Source organism: Plecotus auritus (assembly GCF_963455305.1).
Source record: "Plecotus auritus genome assembly, chromosome: 5".
NCBI lineage: Eukaryota > Metazoa > Chordata > Mammalia > Chiroptera > Vespertilionidae > Plecotus > Plecotus auritus.
The window spans coordinates 150,160,174-150,169,174 of NC_137776.1; positions in this window are offsets into that span (position 1 = coordinate 150,160,174).

The following is a 9,001-nucleotide window of genomic DNA, read 5'->3' on the forward strand; positions in this document are numbered from 1 at the left end:
TAACTCATCCATGGTTTACCTCTTTGAGCATATTTAAGACAGTTGTTTAAAGTCTTTGACTAGTTAGTCCAATATCTTATTTCTTTTTTCCTTGTAAATGGAGCTTAATTTCGTATTTTTCTGCATGTTTTATAGTTTTATGTTGAAAACTGGGCATTTGAGCTGGAAAGCTATCTAGTGTTCCTAAGCGCAAGAAAGCTGTGATGTGCCTCATGGAGAAAATGTGTCAGTTAGATAAGCTTCATTTAGGCATGAGTTGTGTTGTTGACCATGAGTTCAGTGTTAATGAATGAACAGTCAATATTAAATAAGGTGTCTTTAAATAAAAACTCACATAAAAAAAGTTATGTATTGATTGGGTGACAAAAACGTTCTGACCAGAAGCTCTGAGAAACTTAATCCGTTATTTCCCTTAGGGGTAATGATTCAATATTTGCTAAATCAGTGTCTGCAATGACATTATAGAACACAATTACTATGAATAATGAGAATTGAATATATTTTCTCACATTCTGTGGGTTGCCTTTTCACTTCTCTGGTGATATGTTTTAAAGCATAAATATTTTTAATTTTGGTGAAGACCAATTAATCTATTTTTTTCTTTTGTTGCTCATGCTTTTGGTGTCATATATAAGAACCATTTGCCAAATCCAAGGTCATAAAGATTTACCCCATGTTTTCTTTCAGGATTTTTAAAATTTTAGCTCTTACATTTAGGTCTTTGATCCATTTTGAGTTAATTTTGGGTATGGTGTGGAATAAGGATCCACACCATACCCAAAATTGTTTAAAGGCTCATTTTACAATGATCAGGTTAAATAATTTCTCAACAAAAGTGTTTGTGCACCTAATGACATTTCTTATTAGGGTTTAATGGCAACGAAGACCTAGATCATTAGGTTTCACCAGACAGTTTTTGTTTTTGTGCCCTGGGACAAACTGGAGATTCTGTGATGCAGGTTTTTTGCATCCATTCATTCATTATTCATTCTCTCATCAAAAATAGTTATTGTTATAAACCCTGTGCCAGACATTATTAAGGACTTTTAAGACACATTGATAGAGAGAGAGAGACAACCTTTTAGTTAGTTATTTACCTCTAGATTCCTGTATCCACAATAGACTGTACATATTATAAGGCAGAGACCATGTTTGTTTTGTTCCCCCTGATATGTCCTGCTCCTGATAATGTCACTTTTGAATAATTAATTGATTGAATGACTTGAGGGTCCATGGAGAATTACTCAATATTTTAAAGAATTGAAAAAGGAAAAAATTATTTTGTAACTTATTAGGAATAAGGGCAAATTGGGCCTAACATGGGCCTATCATTTGTTAAACTCCATTGCTATCTTTGGTAGAAAACTTAAAAAGAACATTAGAGCTTGAAGTGTCTTAGTAATCAACTAGTAAAGTCCCTCCCTCCCTTTACAGGGAGGGTAGAAAAATGAAGGTAATTAGCCCATGTCCCACAGTTGTCATGCAACAGATCCAGGACTTTAACCCAGATTTGAAGAGTGTCAGATCTTTGATCATATTAATATTCTGTGACAATATGTGAGGATCACTTCAAGAGATTAAATATGTGTTTTACACTTTAGCCTTTATACACTAAGGTGAAATTATATCACCCTTGATAAAGATCTTAACCATGGAGAGAAATCCTTAAGTAAATCAGGATAATCAAATGTGGCAGGTGTTAGTTGGCATCACGTTTCAGGAAAGAATAACTTGAGTTGGCTGTGTCCTAGAGCTTACACTTGTCTCTTGCATGAAAATGTGTTGGGGCTTTGACATGTGTGGCAATCAGTTCTCAAAAGAGTGAGTCACACTTCCTCCTACTCTGCAACTGTCAGTGCTGGCTTCTGGAAACATTGCAGTCATGTGGCTTGGCTTGCTGGGGGAGAATAGACCATGAGCCAGGAGAAGGCAGCACTAGAGGAAAGTCAGGAAGAATATGAGACAAATGAGGGTAAAAATGGAACCTCAGGGAAGGTGGCTGACCATTGGATATAGTGTCCCAGAAGGAATGAGTCTAATCCAGAGTATTTTCTAAGATCTATCTGCTTTAATTCCTGCAAAGAGAAATGGTAGATTTTGAAAATGCAGGTAAGATTTTACAGGTATGATTTTGAAGATGCTGAGTATTTAAAGAGTTTTAGAGTATGTTGCATTATCCAGAGAATGTTTACAGGCCATTACGGGAGAACAGGAATAGGCAGGTAAATTGGTTCTAAACAGAAAACTAGGAAGTAAGATAGATCCCGTTTTGGTAATATTCCTTTGGGTGGTATCTTGGGAGTATCTGGCCATTCCTCTGTTAGCTGGAAGCAATGAACTTGTTCCACTCCTCCTGCTTTTGGGGCATGCATATGATAGGCTACTGTCACTAGGTTCCTCACTGGTTCTAGGGTAGGTTATGCCAGGGTGTTTATGCTAAATAGCGGGACAGTGCTAGGGCATTATGGGAACTTATGTGTAGCTCAAATAATAATCCTGAAGCATTTTGGAGCGAGGCTTTCCATGGCTACTGATTTATAGGTCACCTGAGTTGGGGTCTTGGGGAAAGGTATGAATTTTTGAAAGTATAAAAGAAAGCTATGCACAACGAGAACAATTTGTATATGCACAGAAGCAGGTGTTAATGGCAGCTTAATTGTCACGGAGTAAGGCAGATGGGGTAATGGAAAAGGAGTAAACAACAAAAAGGCAATTTCTACTCATATTCAGAGCAAGCGAGTTCTGACTTAGGCAGAAACATACATTTTAGAGTAGGCCAGCATATATGTATGACTTTTCATGCGAGAAGGGAGCTAGAATTATAAGACTGGACACATAACATTAAATTCATCACACTTGTGTAGACTTTCAGGGCTTACAATTTTTATATGCTTCCTTTAGTTTTTCTTGTGCAAAACATATAATTAGGTATTATTTTATTCTTATATCACAGATGCTGATGTTGAGTCTCAGAATCATAATCGTCTAAGCTCATATAAATACTAAATTAGGAACTAATCTCAGGTCTTATGATTACGAAGCATTAGTTTTTCCTCCAAGATTTTACTGTTTCACTCCAGTGAAGTCTGTGCATTGCTCTGGATGGTCTTGGCTAGGGCCATGGCTATCTTGGTCCTGATGGTGCCCAGAATGCTTAGTCTGATGTCTGGTACATGCTAGATAGGCACACAGTACATGTGTCATAGGAAAATATAAACAAACAAATGGGTGAGAAATATAGGTGATATTTAGTGATGATGTGAATTAGACATTTGCCCCAGTAAATGCCACTCCTAGAGATAGTGCCTTTTCATTCACCACCACTGTTGACTCCCTGACCCTATACTTTTCAGTTACAGTGAGAAAGAAAACACAGTAGCGGATGGGCAACTAATCCAGTGTTCATCTAATATCTGACTAAAATTTTGGGTTAAACATTAGCCCACATTAAATCACATTATGGATCAACATTATTCTTCCTACATTAGACACCACTGACATAGAACATCTACCAGCTCATGTAATATTATTGTTTTTTTTCTTCTTCCCTAGCCCAGTGAAACAGAGTAATAGCTTTATTTTACTGATACCAATCCCAATTTTCTTTGCACTAAATAATCTTTAATATTATTATATAATAATACATATAATTGTTGGCATTTATATGTATTGTTCTGTGTTGAGATTTCTTTGGGAAAATGAAGCTTGTTTTCTGATTCTTTCATTTCTCCCACAATTTTAAATACAATGTTAAGCACTTAGTTTGCTCTTAATAAATACCTGCTGATGGAGTAATTTTCTGAAAAGAAAGTGAATTATTCTCAATTTTGCTCGTCTGTCATTGTGTAATAAAAGTTGTATATGTTATAGAAGTATGACTTTGCCTATTATGGGAGGAACCTAGTTTTGATATCATACATAACTAGATTTTTATCCCCGTATAGTGGCACTTATATACCTGTGGGACTTTGGGTAATTTTATAATATTCAGAGTCTTAGTTTTGTCACCTGTGAATGGGAATATAATTCCTGTCTTACAGGGTAATTATGATAATTACATGAGCAAATAGATGAAAAACCACTGGAATACTGTGTAACATATGACAGGCATTCTATCTTTTTTCTACTCTTAAAAAGTATTTTGTGGACAAAACCAGTTTTAACCTCAGCTTCCACATTTATAAGGTGTATAATTCTGGACAAACAATTTGACTTCTGTAAATTGAGACCAAGAAAGGATCAAACATAATAGTTAATGAGAATGGATTTTGTAAATGACAAATCCTTATACAAATGAAAGATTTTACTACCATACATATTTTATTGACTGTGATGAGGCACTAAGAAAAGAGATTGTGGTATTAATTTTCTTTCCTCTTTGAATAGAAGAAACGTGCACAGTGAATTAAAGGTTTTCCAACCAAATTCAATTTTAGGAGACCTGGCCTCAAAGTAGAATATTATTTTTTATCTCTTGGTCACAGAGTCAAATTATGGTGGAGTCCTAGTTATTATCATACATATTCATTAGTAGAAATGCTAAAAATATATTTTCAGCTTTTTTGCAACAAATACCAGCCTTTTTTTTGTTGATAGACTTTCAATCTACTTACACAATTCTAGAACCACTTTTTTCTTCCCCTTTCAGATCTTCTAAAAGTGATTTTTGTAGTTGATCATAGTAATAAACATTTATCAGAGCTAATAGACATCAAACATGTTATAAAACATATATTTATAAGCTTTAATTTCAAGAATGGAATGGGCAACACTTACAACAGTCATTCATAAAAAACATGAAAAGAAGGTAGATACATAATGCATATTTTATTATGGCATTACAGGGAAGACATGTATATGATGCAAATGCAAAGTTAGTATCACCCTTAGTTCTTTTTGAACTCAAACAGTAGTATGAATATTTGGCTTCCATTCACTGAACTTCCAGAACCTCCTTAACAAGATTTATCTTTCCATAGGAGGGCATTAATCAACACAAATTCCATCACAACTGTTGCCACACATTTCTTGCCATGTGCTGTGTAGTTAGTTCACCCAGAGCCTACTTCAAAGGACTATAATTTCAGTATTTCATCACTTCAGCATTTCATCTGTCGTTCTGGCAATATTTGATGCCTCTTTTATCTTTCAGGTTTTTTTCCATCTAAACTATTAATATATATGAAAATGCATGTGTCTCTCTTAGGCTCTCATTACCATCTTGCCTGCACTGCTAGTTTTGTATGCAGCCTACAGTAAATTCAGTGTGGATGGTCTAAGTAAGTTATGGAAAAACCAAATCTGATTGTACTGATTCATAAAATATAGTCAGGTTGTACACTACTGGATATACATTTCTTCCTCCTTCCTCTACACCCACACATAAGGCAGTGTGCTTGGGAATATACATACTAGTACTCTATGGGAGAAGTCTCGGCCACACATAAATAAATTGATGAAGTCCAGGAGTCATATAGCACTTACCAGACATTGAGTTGCAGTTCATGAATCAGAGCTAACTATAAATAAATGGCCATGGGTTCATTACTGTGCTGGTTATGGGCCTTTTCAGGTGATTGGTTTTTAATCTAAAAATAGGGACCAGTAGGCTATTTCAAATATTTCATGTCAAGGGAGTAAATGTCCATAATCAATTGCCTCCTTTTTTTTTTTTTTTTTTCTTCTTGAGTCAAGACTCATTTTAATACATAATGGCTAAGAAAAGTGGTTGGCTCCAGGCTTTCTACGTTGTAATTTCCCCTCAGATGCCAGAGCACAAAGCATTATGTGACCCTGCATTAATGATTTATCATCCCTGTGTTCCTGTTTACTAAATTTCTAAAATGTAATCATATGTCATAAAATTAATCTCAGCTAGTTAGCTGGTTGGTTTACTTTCTGGACACCATTCCATTATTCATGGTTCTTCAGCTTTATTGTGCAGTGTATTTGTCTTTTGGTTGCAAGTGACAGAAATGCAGTTGAAAGTAGTTTAAGCAGAAAGAGAACTGATCAACTTACTTGCTTCCTTCATCTGATGGTGCTCCAACCAAGAAGAGAGCTTTAGAGAACAGTCACATGACCCCCCTTTCTTACAAAGGAGAATCTTACTTATTTTACTTGAACATTAACCTTTCTTGGTTTGCCAGGTCTTCCAGTGGATTCTCCAGAGCCTTTATCCTAGAATACCAAGGGTATCTAAGCCCTTTATATGAGAATTTCAGATAGAGGAAAGAATAATGGGAGAAATATTTTCCTTCCTTCTCTGGGTGGAAACAAATTATGTTTCCATTTTTTAACAAAGGCCGTGTTGGGGTTAAATCAGTTAAACTTATTAGACCTGGTCTGTAAGAGACTAAAATAGGGCTCTTTCCCCTTTTTTAAAATGAAATAACCAGAATTCTAAAGGACATCCCAGTTCCATAAGACTATGTGGATTGTGTCCACTACTTACTTTGTTTCCAGAACAGTTCTAAAAACACAATTTGATGGAAAAAATAATTTTGGTGACTGATACGTTTTTATACTCCATGTTACCCTCTTTCCCTTCCTGTACCATTTTTAGATTTTGTCACAGTATTATCTGGCTTATGATGACATATTGGCAGATGAGAACATAACACATACTTTTCTTCCTTGGACTCAATATCCTTTGTCAATAAAGAAAAGACCTCTGCCTCCTTCTTACAGCTACTGGTGTTGCGATGTCTGTAACAAATACCCTCTCATTGTCTTTTGGTCAGGAGTTACCATTTGTATCCACAGCCAGGAATCCTTTTAGTGTGGATAGCTCTTCTTAGAGTTATTTCATACCCACCCTTCAACCTACAACTGCTTCATGTTTGGACTTTACATTTGAGACCATCTGGATTTGCTTCATCTTAAGTTTTCTTGTGTAACTGAGGTATTTACTTGAATCCAAATAGGGATTCAGACATGTCTAGGGAATGTTTAATGAACTGGTATGGCAGTCTGCCAGGAGACTATTTGATTGGGCCACTTTGCATGAGATTTTCCCTCCCTCCCTCCCTCCCTCCCTCCCTCCCTCCCTCCCTCCCTCCATTCCTGGAAGAGATGGAGGAAGCCTAGGAAATGAAAACAGGAGGATTACAATACAAGGTCTGTTTTGTTCAGATTGATCCATAGGCCTAGTGTCATGGATATTTGTCTAAGCATTTTGGAGAGAGAGAGAGAGAGAGAGGAGAGAGAGAGAGAGAGAGAGAGAGAGAGAGAAAGAGAGAGAGAGAGAGAGAGAAAGAAAGAGGGGAGAGAAGGGAGGGGAGGGGAGAGGAGAGGAGATATAAGTGCAAGGGAGCCCTTTTCTTGTCCCTCTGTGAGACAAATGGGCACACTTCACTACTTTAGTCCTCTTTTGGCAAATGATGTTAGAAAGTGGAGGAGAAGCACAGTCTCTCCATTTCTGCATAAATCACATGCATAGAACACATGACTGTTTTAGAGTATTGAAGTCTATGGGTGAAATTGCTATATTTTTTCCTTAAAAATTTGCAGGCAGCTTTGCAAGCAACAGGAGGCAGCATCTTTCCATAGACATCAACATCTTCATGGTGAGGTGCTGCTGCATTAAATTTAGTAAACTGCCCTTAGTTGTTTCTCCAGTAGCAGACATCAGTGAAGGGGATTAGGATGGGAAGAACATGGTGGACCCTACTTGGTAATAGGGAGGTCTGTTCATGAACTCCCAAAAGACAAATTTGAGGGACTCCTATGAATTACTGAGTGATACCCGAGATCCTGAGAGAACAATTTAAGCCAATTGTCAGTGAAATAAGAGCTATTACTTTTAATCAGACCATGGTTGTACTCTATGAATCCTGGGCAAACAGTTTACTCTTGTAAAGATTTTGACTTCATAGTTTTCTTTAAGAGATATTGTAAGAATTGATTCAGATATCCTGAGGGAAAAGACTTCAAACAAATGCAGACCTATTGCCCTAGCCCCATGGTCGGCAAACTGCGGCTTGTGAGCCACATGCGGCTCTTTGGCCCCTTGAGTGTGGCTCTTCCACAAAATACCATGGCCTGAGCGAGTCTATTTTGAAGAAGTGGTGTTAGAAGAAGTTTAAGTTTAAAAAATTTGGCTCTCAAAAGAAATTTCAATCGTTGTATTGTTGATATTTGGCTCTATTGACTAATGAGTTTGCCAACCACTGCCCTAGCCGGTTTGGCTCAGTGGATAGAATGTCGGCCTGTGGACTGAAGGGTCCCAGGTTCGATAAAGGTCAAGGGCTCATGCCTGGGTTGTGGGCTGGGTCCCCAGTTTGGGGGCGTGCAGGAAGTAGCCAATCAGTGGTTCTCTCTCATCATTGATGTTTCTATCTCTCTCTTCCTCTCTGAAATAAATAAAAATATATTATCCCAAGAAACTAGAAACACGAATCGAAAGGATATATGCACCCTATGTTTATAGCAGCACAATTCACCATAGCTAAGATTTGGAAACAGCCTAAGTGCCCATCAGCAGATGATTGGATTAAAAACTGTGGTACATCTACACAATGGAATACTACGCTACGGTAAAAAAGGAGTTCTTACCATTTGTAACAACATGGATGGAGATGGAGAGCATTATGCTAAGTGAAATAAGCCAGGCAGAGAAAGATAAATATCCATGATCTCACTCATTTGTGGAATATAATGAACAACATAAACTGATGAACAAAAATAGATCCAGAGACAGAGAAACATCAATCAAAACGTCAAACCTCAGGGAAGGTAGGGAACAGTGGGGGTAAGGGGGAGAGATCAACCAAAGGACTTATATGCATGCATATAAGCCTAATCAATGGACACAGACAACAGGGCAGTGGGGGCATGAATGGGAGGTGGGGGGTAATGGGGGAATAAGGACACATATGTAATGCCTTAATCAATAAAGAAATTAAAAAATAAAAAATAAAAAATAATGCAGACCTATTATTGCTACTTCATTATTTTTCAAATAAATTGCATGATTTACTAAAGATGAATACATACCTAC